Source organism: Tupaia chinensis, unplaced genomic scaffold (genome assembly GCF_000334495.1).
Source record: "Tupaia chinensis unplaced genomic scaffold, TupChi_1.0 Scaffold144346_1, whole genome shotgun sequence".
Taxonomy (NCBI): domain Eukaryota; kingdom Metazoa; phylum Chordata; class Mammalia; order Scandentia; family Tupaiidae; genus Tupaia; species Tupaia belangeri.
Window position 1 is genome coordinate 273,234 of NW_006204205.1, and position 16,300 is coordinate 289,533.

Sequence of the window (16,300 nt, forward strand, 5' to 3'; positions counted from 1 at the left end):
AAGAGTAGCAGGCCAGGCAGTATTGTGGGGGTTAAGGCAGCTGGATCCCACATGGCCGACGGCACGGTTTGAGTCCTGGACCCAGTGGTCTGGGCACATGTGTATGCGTGCCCACAATTCTGAAAGGAGGGATTGTGGCTTGAGCATGCCCTATGGGGCTGCTTTCTCACTTTCCCTCTCTCTCTCATATGTACCTTTAAAAATTGAGAGAAAGAAAAAAGAGTAGGAACAGTACCTAGACTATAGAAACCTTACTCATGTGACAGCGATTGTCACTTTTGCCTCCCCTGTGGGTCCCACAGCTGCTGGGCCATGACCTCCCAGTATTCCCCGAACTTCTCAGTTTAGGAGATCAAGACAGGGACACGAGAATGACTTTCCTGATGAAGTTCTGGGCACAGGACACAGGAAAGACTAGGTTATAAATATCGCTATACAGATAATGTATGTAACATCACCCCTTCTAGGGGCTTATATTGTGTTATTTAAAAATACCACTTATAGGGACCAGCAGTTAGCATAATGGCTGTGTCGCTGGACTCCCATGTAGTCGACCATAGTTCATGTCGCGGACCTGATGACTTGAACTTACGCTGGGCACGTGTGCGTGTGTACCCAAAATCCCGAGAAGAGAATGGAGGAGACGGGACTGCGGCATGGCCATCCCTCCTGGGGGGAAATTCATCACTTTCTGTCTCTCCGTCTCTTTCTTTCTGGCAAGTGCACGCTCCCTATAGCAAAAACCTCTCAAAAAAAAAAAAGAAAAGAAAGAAAGAAAGAAATTTCTTAAAAAAAACAAAACAAAACCACTCCTAAAGCCAATTTGTTATTACACGGTTATGCTGGTTCTCTCGCACTCTCTTTATTTCCGTCATTCATGATAGAGCATGTGTGCATGAGAGGGAGAGGAAAGCACCCTCCCCAAGACCTGGTCATGCCCTGGTCTCCTTCATTCAGTCCTTCATCTTGTCAGATCGGGGCACTGTGTGGTCGACACGTTCTTGGCTGATGGGGCAGGGGATCTGAACCAGTCACCATGTGGAATCCGACTTCTCTTTAGTCAGAGAGATTTTTGCTATAGGGCACATGTGCTCGCCAGGACAGAGAAAGATGGAGATGTAAAGCAAGAAATCATCCCTCAGGGGAGATGGCCACAATCCATTCTCCTTTTGGAATTTTGGATATGCACACACACGTGCCCAGTGTGAGTTTCAAGCAGACACTGTCCACAATGTGGGAGTCCTGCAACCTGCATAACCACTACGCCATCTGCTGGTCCCTTTACTATCTCTTTTAAATGATAAAGAAAAAAACACATACCTTAGGATTCACTCAGATCTCTTACCATTAACTTTTAGGGAAATAAGACTTCCCTAGTTCTCCACAAGGGGGAAGACTGACTCCATTTCTTCTGGAAGGGCCCCAGTGAGCCATCACTAATAATCATTTAAAATTATTATTTCTGATTTTTTGTGACTATTTCCCGCAAATAAACAAAATATTCTGATGTAAAGAGTATGCCATTTTAAAAATCTGACCACTTACAGATGGCCATTGGTTTAAAAACAGTTTAAAATCTTTTTTACATATTCTCCTGTAGCAGATAATTGAGGAGTCTAACAAATGCCACATCCAGTAAAAGATCACTGTAGTCTCTCCATTAGAAAGTTAAGCAAATTATTTAAATTCACAGGCAAGAAAAAAACATTTTTTTCTCAACATCAAACAGAAAATGATCTCTCTTTGAAAATGTAAATCCCTTAAACATATTCAAGAATTTTAACAAGCATCCCAGAAAACTATCATATTACTCTTTGAAGCCCTTAAAGAATTTTCTTAAAATAGTCACATGCTATTCAGGGTGGGGGTGAGGGCCTTTTAAAAGTCAATAGAAGTGGATGGCAGGCCCCATGAGTCCCCAGTCCCATCCTGCAGAAAGGAAGAGAGGCCCCCAGAGAATCACTAGGCAAATGTAAGGGGATGTGGGGATCTTTTCTAAAGAGTAAAGCACAGGCTCCATTTCCCATCTGTTTTGCATCTGGGGTTAGAAATAAGACACAGAGCTCTGAACTACAGAGAGCGCCTCCTCGAAGATGTTAAGAGCAGAGATGAAGAGAACTTGGGTCTCTCATCTGCTGTCACTCTTCTATCCCAACTTGGTGTGTGTTGGGGCAGGGGTGGTGGGGAGAGGGGATCCAAGAGGACGAAAGCAAGGTAAGAAGCAAGTCAGAAGTAGAAAGTGGCTTACGCTCATAACCAAACATTAGTTTCAGTTCAAGGAACTGGATCTCCTTCTAAAGTCAGGAAAATAAAAAACAAAAACAAAAACAAAACAAAATAGAAGAATCAAGATGATACCAACAATTTTACTTAAAAAAAAAATTCCCAAAGAAATTACTGAATATACTTTCAGAGATGTGGCTTTAAGATATTAATCATAGTCTCGCTTATAACAGGAAAAAGGAAATAAAAATGAATTTAAAAAAGGAAACTTATGCATCCAGCAATGGGGTACTGGCCAGATAAATGATCATGTATACACGTATCCAGGAGACTATTATGAAACAATTGAAAATTACGTAGAACTGTTTCTTGCAATGGAGAAAGAGTCATCAGTTATAGTTAAGCGAAAGCTGGTTATGAAACAGTCTATACAGGATGTAAACTATTTGCAGACGTTTTCGGTTCTCTTTTTGCTATTTTTTTCAACCTACTACAAAAATAGACAAAATAGATGAGAGTTATAGAAAGTTACATTTTTTAAAAAAGGGAAAGAACACAAAATTCTAGCAAGTTATTTGTAGATATGGGCAAGATCGTTCTAAAATGTATATGGAAAGGCAAAGGAACTAGAATTGCTAAAACAATTTCTGAAAAAGAACAAAATGGAAAGAATTCCTCTCCCTAACTTCAAGACTTACTATGTAACTACAGAAATCAAGACCATGTGGCACCGGCAGAGAGACACACACACAGACAAAGGAAACAGAGAGAGAATCGGAGACAGTGCAGATGCAAATCAACAGAGGGAAGGCAGTCATTTCAATCGTGGTGGAGCAACTGGACATCTACGAACAAAAAAACTCACCTAAGTCTCACACCTTACATGAAAATCAACTCAAAATGAATTATACACCTAAATAGAGCACCTTAAAACTTATAGGAAAAAAGACCTAAGAGAGCCAGTAGGTAGTACAGTAGTAACACCATGCTCTGTGATGCTGGACTAACCTGGGAAGGTTCTGGGTTCACATCCTGAGGCCTCCCTGTACATTTCAGGTGCCATGCATGTGTGCCAGTGATCCAAGCTGGCAGAGGCTGGGGGTGGATTGTGGCATGAAGATCTGGTTGGGGATTTCTCTCTCTCCTTTCTCTTTCTCCCAGAAGAATAATTAAATAAACTTTTAAAGAAACATAAGAGAAACTTTTCAAGAATTAAGTTAAGCAGAGTTCTTTAACTGATAGAATCAAATCATGATCCATAAAAGGAAAACAATGGTAAATTGGACTTCATGAAAAAACTTTTGCTCTGAAAAAGACCTTGCTAAAGAATGGGGAAAAAGGGAACCAGCAGTTAGCGTAATGGCTATGTCGCTGGACTCCCACGTAGTCGACCGCGGTTCGCGTCCCGGACCCGGTGGCTTAAAACTCACGCCGGGTGTGTGTGTGTGTATGCCCAAGATCCTGAGAGGAGAATGGAGGAGAAGGGATTGCGGCATGACCATCGCCCCTGGGGGGGTGATTTCTCGCTTTCAAAAAAATTCCAACAGTCCAATTAGAAAGTGGACAAAAAACAAAAAGAGGTCTTCATCAAAGAAGATAGACAGATGACCAATAAGCACATGAAAAGTTGGTTATCATTAGCCATCAGAGAAAGGCAAATTAAAACCAAATACAAACTTATCAGAACAGCTAAGGTAGAAATAGAGACAACGCCAAATGCTGATGAGGAACTATAGAAACTGAATCACTTGTGCATTGATGGTGAGAGTATAAATTAGGACAACTACTCTGAAAAGTGGTTTCTCAAAAAAATAAACATTAAACTATCACATACTCCAGCAATTACACCCTTGGGCATTATCCTGGGGAAATAAAAACTTACATTCATACCAAAATAGCTACATAAGTGTTTATAGCAGCTTTATTTATAGTAACCCCCAAACTGGAAATAATCCACATCCTTCAATGGGTGAAAAGTTAAACAGATATAGATATCTGGAGGGACCAGCAGTTGGCATAATGGCTATGTTGCTGGACTCCCATGTAGTTGACCGCGGTTTGAGTCCCAGATCCAGTGGCTTAAACTCACGCCAGGCACGTGTGCGTGCATGCCCAAGATCCCAAGAGGAGAATGGAGGAGAAGGGATTGCAGTGTGGCCATCCCCCCTGGGGGGTGATTTCTTGCTTTCTGTCTCTCTGTCTCTCTCTGTCTTTCTGGTCAGTGCACGTGCCCCATAGCAAAAAAAAACTCTCAAAAAAAAAAAAAAAAAAAGATATACCATGGAATACTACACAGCAATACAAAAGAATGAACTACAACAACCTGGATGGATATCTCAAGAATTATGCTGAGTAAAACAGGCCAAGGCTACATATGATATGATTCCATTCATTTGACATTCTTGAAATAATGAAATTATAAAGTGGAGAAGAGTTTAGTGGCTATATATAGTTAAATAGGAGTCGAGGCAAGAAGGAGATAGGTGTGGCTCTAAAAGGTTTGAGAGAGATCCTTACCATGACGGATATGTCCCTTATTTCTACTGCATCCGGGTCAATATTCTGGTTATGATATTGTACTTTAGTTTTGCAAGATGTCACCATTGGAAGAAATTGGATAAAAGGTCTGTGGGATCATTCTGAACTCTTCCTTGTAATTGCATGTGACTCGACAGTGATCTCAAAATTAAAAGTTGAATTAAAATAAAAAGGACACAGAGCATGAGACCCTTTCCAGAAAACTAGCAGACAAGATCCTGGATATTGTGCTGGTGGGACTTCATCAGAGGCCTCACATTGCCCAGAGGACCCAGATGGGGTAAGACATGTCATCGGGCATAGTGTGTATTCCTGATGACCCATGGTGGCAAGTCAGGACCTTGGAGCAGAGCCTAAGGAGATTCTGCAAATGCCTGGCTGTCTCCTGTGAGCCCTAAAGACATCTTCTCCCTTACTCTGTCAGCAGTCCTTAGGGAATGGGGATGGGAGGAGAGGGCTCTCCTCCCATGGGCACTGAATCACCAGGCAGAGTACAGGTAGGCACTGCCAACCTGCCAGGCCAGACTCTAGCAGCAGAATCTTTATTATGGTGCACACCTGGACCAACCCTGTGCACAGATAGAATTAAACAGTTATCCTGTCTCTTCGCAGTGAGATCTGTGAATAAGTAATGTCCATCAGCAACCAGCAAATGAGTAGGTGTGGTGTGGTTAGAGCTATCCCTCCTGGAGTTAATGGTGCATTAGCTAAGAGTCCTTAATGAGAACAGCTTTTTTTCCAATTAAATAACCACGGGGAGCATTTTTGCAAACCTTAGCACTTCTACCTAGTAACCAAAGGTAAACATGATGGAAATGATCACTTTGCAAGATCCAAAAAATGTTATTTTGGTCTGTTAACTATTTCTAATGAGGAGACAGCCTTTAGACATATAAATAAACCATCAGATTGAGGGGACCGAGACTGTGGAAGGAGCGAGATGTTTAGAAGAACTACTGCTTGCCCTATTGTACTAGCCACACATGCACGCATGTACACGAGCACAGGCGCTTTGCAATGGTTACAAAGACAAAGGAGACCATGGCCCCAGGTAGATGACCTGGGGAAGAGAGGCAGACTATGTGAGTGACACAGGCTAAGAATTCTAGCTGGGTCTCTCTTTGACAGTGCTAATGCTGAATTTAAAAATCCACCCCATTGGCCTTCTGTTTTCGCAACTCATTAAGCTGTTTCCCACTTCAGGGCCTTGGTACTTGCTGTTTCCTCTGTCTCAGCGCTCTGTCCCCAGAACCTGCACCTGGATGACTCCTGGATCCCTTTCTCTTCCTCAGAAGGGCGTCCCTGACCACTCCCCTCAAACTGGCACCGGCTCCACCTCTGCTCATAATCCCTATGCCATCTCCCCACTTGTCTCCTTTGAGGCACTTACCCTCAGGAAGTAGCTTATTTACTGGCTTATCCCTGTCAAAGCAGACCTTCTATAAATATAGGAAGTCTGTCTGTCTTACTCTCCTGGTTATCCCCATTATCTGAAGTGAAGTTTCTACATGTACCCAGCCAGAGTCAATGGCAGCTGTTTCTATTCTTGCTGCAGCTTCCATTCTGCCCAGGAAAGGTTTCGTGGTTACAGTAAAGGTTCCTCTGAGGGTTTTTGGTTGCCTGTGGAATACTCAAAAGGGCAAAAAGCTTCATCTTTTTGGAAATTCCTTTTTTGTGATAAGCCTGACCAGGCGTCAGCAGGCCAACGCTGGCTGAGCCCTCAGGACTCTTTACCCATCCAAATCTGTGTGTTTGCCCTCTCTCTATCCACCAGGCTGGGCCCCAACCACTTGCCGCCTTCTCAGTTCCAGCTCTGGGCAGTCTGCAGGAGCCTGTTTCAAGGACAGGGAAAGGGGCCAACTCCGAAATCCCTCCTTCAATTTCAGATACTGTCTGTTGGAACCACTTCCGGGTGAGGAGGACAGAGTCTTGGTCACAAGTCAGGATGTGCAGATTCTAGCCTGGCTGTGCCTGACTCACCCTGTGACCTTAGGCAAAGCCCCTTCTGTCTCTGGGATCCCATTTCTGCCAAATACATGGCCTCTCGGTTCCCATCTCGGCCAGGCTCTGTTCTGTCCAGGCTTCATATGTGGTGTGGGAAGGCTTGCTTTTCCCCTAAAGAAAGATCCATAGTAGGTTAGGCTCCTGGGGCCAGTAGCCCACCTTTGGAGCTTCAGATCAGATTCTACCTTAGAGGAGAGGCCTCCACTGGAGAGCTAGGTGGCACAAAGGCTCACTTAAACCCAACGGTGGCTCCAGGCACATGTGGGACTGAACAAGGCAGGCAGTCTCTGACGTTTGGGAACTATCAGATGTAGGGTGAACCACTTGGGCATCCTGAGCCTCAGTTTCTTCATCCATAACTAGAGATAATAACAATAGCAAGTAATGGGGCTAAACCAAACAATGACTTAGAAATATGGAATGCCTGGTACAGGGAAAATGCTCAGTAAATGGCAGCTCTTAGGAAGACGGTGCAGTGATGATGAAGGAGCAGAAGTGGAAGGAGAAAAAGAATTCCTATTGAAAATAAAGCCACTGGAAAAACTACATCTGGTTGTGCTATCCCTGAGACAAAATGGTTATGTGTAAGAGGCTCAGGCTCGAGCCTCCTCTGAAACCAAAGGAATTTAATTAGATGAGTATAAAAGAGGTCCAGTCTTGGAACAGTAATATATCTAGTCTGAGGAAGCATTGTAATGCCAGATATTTCTGGAGTTTATTAACACTGAGAAACTAAGAAATCACCTTAATGTTTGTTTCTCGGCTAATTTTGCTCTTCCAAGTAATGATATGTGGATTAGTTAGCGGGATGGTAAGTAAATTCCAGAGGTTCCACTTGATGGAACTGAGCCAGCCACTAAAAATGATACTTCCACGCACTGGATAGCAATGTGGGAAAGGGTTAAGAAAGCAGTGTTGGGGGTGGGGACGGGATGCACAATTGTTATAGTTATAGCTGTTTAGGAAAATGTCTGCTTACAGCAGGCTCAGGAAGGGAAGATTAAAAACAGTCGATTTGCTTGAGTGATGGGATTAGGGGTGATTAAAGCAACATTTCTGTTATGGTTGTTACAGTGTGGTTTGTGCCTTTTTTTAGTAAAAAGGAGCATTGCAGTTGTCACACTGTGGTTCGTGCCATTTTAAGTACGAGTGAGAGGGAGAGAGCGGATTGCAGGGCAATGCTCGTTCCACAGAGACCCCTGCGCTGCCCCTCTGTCCATTCTCTCTGTCCTCTGCATCTCTCTCCTTTCTCTCTCTTCCTCTCGCCAACCCTCTGATCTCTCTCACTTGCTACCATTCAAAATGGCTCCAGCTCCAACAGGATCTATCAAAGGAGAATTTTTGCAAATGTCCAGGAGCTGAAATAATAGCGAACAATTAGCCAGTTAAGAGCGTTGTTGGGCTTGTCATCAAGGTGATAAAGCTGATGGGGTGTAACAGAAATGGAAGGACAGAGTTTGAGGGGAGCCAGGCCTTGAAACACACATGTGCAGGGAGTCTCGTGAGTCAGGAAACGTGAGCCCACAGGTAGAGGCCTGTGGGCACTGACTCCTTCCTTAGCCAGAAGTTACCTGGGTGTGCAGGCTTCTTGGAAGAAGAGCAGTGAGCAAAGTAGTCACGTAGGGGTGTCAGGTCCACGTGACCTGTCCCTTCCTGAGGTGACCCTCTTGTGGGCTGCTGCCCGGGTGGTGAACTGGCGTTTCTTCTGGTTGGTTTATGGGTTCTGCCTGGGAGTGGCCCAAGGAGGTGCAGACCCGGAGCCCCATCATGACCAAGCGGAGTTCAGCCTCACCAGATCCCAAGGAGGGCAAGGACAGGCTAGGCTTCCAGAGCACCCTCATATATCCCCTGACTGTCCGGACAGGGGTCATCACTGTTGTTTCAAACCTGAATTCATACTAGAGGTCTAACACTATTCTGAAAGCTTTATGAGTGCCATTTAATTCATTACTCATAATATTGTAAAGAAAGCACTCTTGGGACCAGCCGCTGGCGTAATGGCTATGTCACTGGACTCTCATGTGGTCGACTGCAGTTCGAGTCCTGGACCCAGTGACTTAAACTCATGCCCAAAATGCTGAGAGGAGAATGGAGGAGAAGGGATTGTGGTGTGTGGCCATCCTCCCCCTGGAGGTGATTTTTTGCTTTTTGTCTCTCTGTCTCTCTTTCTGGCTAGTGCATGCGCCCTATAACAAAAACCTCTTCAAAAAAGAAAGAAAGAAAAAAATGAAGAAAGAAGGAAAGAAAGAAAGGAAGAAAGACAAAGAAAGAAGGAAGAAAGAAAGAAAGAAAGAAAGAAAGAAAGAAAGAAAGAAAGAAAGAAAGAAAGAAAGAAAGAAAGAAAGAAAGAAAGAAAAGAAGGAAGGAAGGAAGAAAGAAAAGAAGGAAGGAAGGAAGAAAGGAAGGAAACATGCTTATTAATCCCACTTTACAGGTGAGGACACTGAGTCCCTGGGAAAACAGGTCACCTGCCTGAGGGCCAAGGCCAACGGTACGGGATTCAAACCCACACCATTTTCCTGCCTGTTCACCATCGTGACAAATGGGGAGGCACAGCTAAGTCCCTGGGAAGAGTAAGGGAATGCCCCCCACATGCTAACTCCCTCTGCTGTGCACTCACATTTCCGGGGGACCCTCAGATAGTGGTTCCTGCAGCCAGACTGCCTAGAAAGTGGTAGCTGTGGCAGATAGCGTAGGACGCTTGGGACAGGCAGCAGGGCACTTCAGATGACTGGACCAACACACAGACGCAGCAAGCCTGACAAAGTGCTCTTTTCAGGTAGAGCAGGCAGGAAGGAGAAATTATGTAGAGATTCAGAAAACAGAAAAGAGAAAAAAACACATTCCTGACCGGTGCTACTCAGTGAGATTGTTTGTACACAGATTCTAAGTTTTTCTGCTATGGGCCTTCTGACATTGTTGACCACAAAGGCACGCCCACAGTATACAATTTCATGTCAACGTGGAGCGCAGAGCCCTCTAGACTAAACTCACATCAGGGCTGCTTCAGAGCGCCTGGGCTCCGTGCTCTCGCGGCTGGCCATTCCTGGTTTTCAGCAACATGCTGTCACCAAAGCACATCTTCCAATAATCGAAGAGGAATTCCAGGGCATCTCAATTGCCTTGTCTTTGGGCTGTGGCCAGGTTAATCTTCCCAGAGTTCCGGCGTCTTCCCAGGCACTGAGCAAAGCTGTCAGCAGCCGGCTGTGGATGCACGGTTCTTCTTTCCCTCTCTTCCTTCCCGCCAGCCCACACCCCATTTAAGATGCCCCTTCCTCCTGCAGGAGCTGTCCCCCTTCTTATACCTGCTCGCTGACATTTGGTTGGTGAGCAGAGATCGGTCCCAATTGTTCAGTGCTCAGAGCATCTAGCTGGTGGCTTTCAAGCAACCTCAGCTGAGGAATCCTCTGGGCAATCAATTCCCTGTGGGCCCCAAGGTGTAATCAGACAGAAGTGGAACAGCTCTGATGGAAATGAGAGTAGAGCTCTGGTCAGATCTCCCTTTGCTCCCTACCCCTAAGAGCATCTTGCTGGGAGTGTCTTCCTCCAAGTGTCTTCTTTGCAACCCCGATATGTGCCCATTGCCGAGATAACTTGGCAAGTCAGTGTCCAAGGAAGGGCCAGATCCCAGGCTTCCTGACCCCAGCTGGAGACTTCTACCATATCTGCCTTTCCCTTCATAACCAGGAGAACTCCAAAGTGTGATCTTCCCTATCCCTACATCTGCCTTACTCTTCATATTTTTGTTAAGTGAGTTCAGTGGTTTCTAAACATGACTTATTTTTCTCTCCCTGCTCCTTTCTCCCACACTGGTGTCTGTGCACAATGCATTATGGGAAATGATCGTGTGACCAGGATCTGCCATGACGGGGCTGGCTGTGCCTGGCGCAGACAGATGCTGGGTGTGCTGCAGGCCTGAAAGCATTGCGAGGAACCCACTGTTCTTTAATATTAGTAGCAGTAAATGTTGACCTCCCAGGGTCATTGATTCCCATGAAGACTCACTTCAATAATGTGTCCTGAGTCACACAGGCTGGCCTGGTCACTGAGTAGGTGGGTAGGTAAAAGGACTCTGAAGTGGACCTCAAGAAAGCTGAATTCTTGCCGGGGTCTCTGGACACGAATGTGTCACTCTCTCTGGGAGATTTCATCTCTAGAGGGGATCATAACCTCACTTCCTTTGCTTCACTGGGGTACAGGGAGAGGAATGAAAAGGTCCAACAGAGAGCAACACATACACGGAATGTGAGTGTTGCTTTGTGCAAAGCTTTCTCTGTGAAGATGAACAGACCTGGGTTCCAGCATGAATGCGGCACACCCCAGCTGTAGGGCTTTGGGCAGGTTCTGCACCCCCCATTCCATCCCTACTCCGTGCATGTGGGGGCAGCTGTATAAGTCCCTAGAGTGTTCTGTGAAGTGCTTGGGACAAGCCCTGGCACCCATCACCAACTACAAATCCTCCTTTTCACAAAGGGTCCAGGCCCAGACAGTGCTCCTTTGCTAACCAAGGCTTCCACGCTTGCTTAAAAATCACCCCGCCATGCCTGGCAACAGAAAGAAAAATAGGCAATGAGGAGTGGGTCCTTCCTGGGGGCCCAGGCAGCCACCCACCTCACCCCCACTGGACCCAAGAAATGGGGCCTTCTTTCAGGGCCCAAGGGATGTTTCTGAGTCGACTGAATCATGGGAGGCAAGGGAGGGTCTTTGAGGGAAAATGCCCCATCTCCACCCATAGCATGGAGCACGGCTGCTGAAATGAGCATTTTCAGTCTTCAGCTGACTAAGAGCCATGACATCGATTATACTCAGCCTTCAAAACACATGGTTTGGGGGAATACTGATCACCCACCTAGCTCTTCTACCAGGCAGAATCTGGTTGAGGGGGAGCCTTATTGGATGGATGGATTGCAGTCAGCCCTGCCCCGGGTAGGCTGTGCCTCCACAGCCCTGACCTCCATGGAGTCAGTGCAGAACCCGGTGTGCCCCTGCAGAAGTTGCCATGTCTCTGCTCAGTGAGGAGGCAGCAATGGACAGGTGGGGGCCTCCGTAGGACTGGATGTGCTCGTAGGTTCTGGGTTGATGTAGGCATGATCCACAGAGACCCTGACTAGAGCCCTGACCCATCCCTCCTCAGGGACAAAGGCGGTACCCTCCTGTGGCCAGGACCAGCAATGACGCTGCTGTGCTCTCCTCCCTCCCTGCCTAGCCCCCACCCCTCCCACACTCCAGGCCACATTCCTGAGCAGGCCTGGGCACAGGGCCTGATTGACAAGGTTCTTCAGGCCCAGGGGCCACCCCTTCCCTCTTCCTGCAGCAGCACGCAGGGCCTTCCCTCCCTGCCTGCTGCTCCTTTGAAGCTGCATCTTCAGGGGAGACGCTGGGGACATCCTCTCCTGTCCCCCATGGCTTCTCCTCCTCCCTTCCCTAGGGGATCCATGGGGGAGAGGTGGAAGCCAGGCTTCCATGCTTCTCCCCATTTCTGCTTAGCATCACCCAGACCACCCCTGACACACACACACACACACACACACACACACACACACCACGCACTGCCCTGGTACTCCAGTGGGCTCACATACACATCTTCTACATCAATTTTGCCAAATACGATGAGAGAGGGAGCCTTAAGAACATCCCAAAGGGAAAAAATAAGTTCTGAATTTGCAAAATGAAAACATAAGCTCTTCAGTTTATTCTGTTTACATTTTTATTTTCAATGTTAGCTTTTTTTTTTAATTACATGTTTTACTTTGAGATAATTGCAGATCTTCATGCAGTTGTAAGTAACACAGAGAGAGCCCATTGACTTGTAACCTAGTGTTTCTTAGCAGTCACATCTTCTAAAACGACATGAATACAATCCACCGGCCTTATTCACATTTCCCCCGTGTTCCTCGTACCAGTACTCGTGTGTATGCACGCGTGGGTGGACCTGTTCATGTGTTTAGCTCAATGCGGTTTTATCACATGAGTAGGTCTGTATATACCCACCACAGTCAAAACAGAGAACAGCTCGAAAGCCACAAGACCCCCTTGTCGCCTTTGTAACCACCTCCAGTTTCATCCTGCCCCTTACCTCGGGCAGCTACTAATGTGTGCTGTTCATAATACTTCATCAGTTCAAAACTTAATAGAATCATATGGAATGGGACCTACAGGGACTGGCCTTTTTCAGGTGGCATAATTCTCTGGCGATTCCTTCACGTTGTTGCATGTATCAATAGTTTGTCCTTTCTGCTGCTAAGTTGTATTCCAAGGCTGTTCTTTTCAATACTAAGAATGCTTTTTTTTTTTTTTTTTTTTTTTTTTTTTTTTTTTTTTGCAATAGAATGATTTCAACAAGGAACACCTATCTTACAGAAGCAGCAGCTGAGGCACAAAGAGGGTATAGGGAGACCGTCAAAGAGAGAGCGTCCTCCCAGTTTATTGTCACCCGTGTGTCTGGGGTGAGCTATGTCACTTCTCTGAACCCATTTCCTCACCACCGACTCACACTCACAGGGCAGTTGAGAGGAACAAGGTTTTATAACTAGAGCCTAGTGTCTGGTTTTCCTTTTTCATCAGATGTAGAGACAGCAAAGGTTCCAGAGGGTTCCATGGAACAAAGCCTGTTAGGGAGCCATGGGGATTCGTCCTGCCTTTATCCCCCTCCACCCCTCCACTGCCAGAGCCTGACCCCACTCCTTGTCAGGGTCCTAGAGCCCACAATTCATTTCCAGAAAACTGACTTTTCTATTTTTTTTTATTTTTAAATTAATTTTATTTATTGTTATTTTATTTTAATTTGACCAGAGAGACAAAGAAAGGGAATGTGAGAAATCAAGCCACCAGGTTGAGGACATGAACCACAGTCAGCCATATGGGAGTCCAGTGCCCTAACCACCATGCCACCTGCCAGCCCCGAATTACCTGCTCATATTACTGTAGGCCTGCTGTGACAGTGCCACCACTGTGTCAGATGAGCACCAGAATGTATCCTCTCACAATCCTGGAGGCCAGAGCAAGGGGACGGTGTCTGTGGGGTCATGTTCCTTGTCAAGGCTCTAGGGAAGGGTCCTTCCTGGCCTCTCCCAACTTCTGGTGGCTCCTGACAAGGAGTCCCTTGGCTCGTAGCTACATCACATTAACCTCCGCCTCCACTATTACATGGTATCCGCCCCTGTGTTTGTGTGTCTGTGCCTGAATGTCCCGCTCCTCTCTCTCACAAGAACACGAGTTATGAGATTCAGAGCCCACCCTAACCCCATATGACCTCATCGGAACTAATTGCATCTGCACAGATCCTCTCTCAATGTGGGGGGAGCTTAAGTCACGTTGGGCTGCCCTCTCTCTGCAAAGCCAGTCACCACGTACCCGCTGGTCAGGTCGAGGTGCTCTTCAGAACCCAGCTGTCTAGGCCAGTGCACCAGCCTGGAGTGCAGGGAAGGCGTTGCAGGGTCTTCTCCACGGTCATGCTCAGGTCTGCTGCTCTCTCCTGAGGAGGGCCCTGCTGGACGTTCTGGAGCCGGAGACCAGGTTAGAGTGAGGGTCACTTTTCCCAATAGGAAGCAGCCTGTATCTCAAGAAAAGGAGGAGCGTTCAGCCAGAATTCTCGGTCAATGTGCAAGTTCTGTGACAAGGGAGAAACACCCACCAGGTGGTCAGGGGCCCAGCCATGGCCACCACACAACCTCGAAATCATACCTGGTAACTGGCAGTTATTAGAGCTAGGAATAAAAGAATCAAATCTCACAGGAATCGACTTGTCCCAGCCAAAAGCCAGGAAATAAAAGTGGGAGCCCAACAGCCCAGAGAAACAGGACCACATTGCAGCAAGGGCCTGTAAACCTGTTTTTAGTCACTGAAAGTCACGCCCTGATCAGGCCGGGCCTTCTGGCTTTGTCATATGGGGCCTCAGTTTTAATGAGGCCGGGCTTCCTAATTACAGGTACAAGTGGTTCCAAGAGAGGAAAGACTGTTATCCAAGTTGGAAGTTTTCTTTCAGAAGGTATTAGCGTAGAACTGATGGATTAGTAATTTAAGAAATTTGTTCTCTCCTACAAATGCCCTTTTACATGCCAGCGTGCTGATGCCCGAACATTGTATCCATCCCCTGGGGCTTTGGAGAGAGTCCTGAGCGATGAAGTCACTCTGGCCATCACGGCCTTCCAGCACCATCCTGGGCACCTGTCTGCCCAGCAATTACCAGTGTTTCTAACAGTCTAAGGGACAATGGCCCAGGTTGCACTGGGGGTGGGAGATGGAAAGATCACCAAAGTCAACAGGAGTCATCCCAAGATACAGCCACCACCAGGCCCACCATCAGTGGGCTTGCTGGGAGGATGCTGTGCCACCTGGCTAGGGTGGGGCTGCCGGCCGAACTCCAGGGACCTGAGCACGGCCCCAGCTTGCTTCGTCCCCTGCCACAGTGACTCACATGGCTCATACAGAGAAGAAACAGAGAGGTATCCATTCTGGGCTGGGCTGGAAGCTCCGGCTTCGAAGAGGAACCCACTGTAAAAGCCTGTGTCAGTGGCCACATCCTGCCACCTGCGCCTCTGCTGCTTCTCAGACACGGCCCGTCGGCATCCCTGGTGTCTCTGCCCCAGTTCAACCTCACCTTGTCCTATCTGCTCTGCTGAAATGTTTCCTTGGGCCCCCAGGCCGCCTGTCTCTTGCCCTCCAATCTGACCCAGGATGCCACCCTTTCCTTCCTGAACCACAAGGCAGATCCTTTCCACCCTCCCACGGTCTCCCCTTGGTCACAGGGTGAAGTTCATACAAGCCAACTTGCCCCTCAGCATCATGTCTGCATGTCACTGCCCACCCGCAGGCCAGAGCCCAGGGCACTGGGCAGAGAGTGGTCTGTGTGTCACCTCTGACAGGTCCTCTTACTGGGGTCGCAGGGACCCCTCTTTCCTTCCAGTCATGCTGCCCTCCGCTTGCATCCCCCTAATTAGTGCTGAGCAGTGGCCAGAACGGCTCTTCACTTATCAGGGTGTGGCCATGAACAATAGGGCCATTCTGTGCCTCTTTAGCTCCATCTGTAGAATGGGATAATAACAGGGTCTTCTCTGTCCTAGGGATGGGGCAGGGATCAAAGCACGCCTGCGAGAGCACCCAGGATAGGACACACTGGAAGATTGCCAACTCTCACCAATCCCTTTGCCACCTGCTTTCTGCCCCACGCATCTAAACCAAAGTGTGGGTGAAGGTGGTACACCCTGCACCCCGACACCACGGAACTAAGCCGCCTCACCTCTGCTGGCCTGAGGAGTCTGAGCCAGAACTGGTGGGCGGAGCTTGGGGGCGGGGCATGCCAGGCTGCACAGACTGCGGGCATCGCAGGACGCTAGTCTGGGATGTGGAAAATGGCAAGATGGCACTGCCTGAGAAAGACATTACCCTCCCTGTTCCTGCCCCCCAGAAGGAGCACGCATTTTCTAAGGCCAGGACTGGGGCTGGAGGACGTGTGGAGGCACAAACCCTTCATCTGCTGCGATCTTTGAATCCGAATCTTCCCCGCCCCCTTCCGGTGCGGGAGGCTGGTGCATTC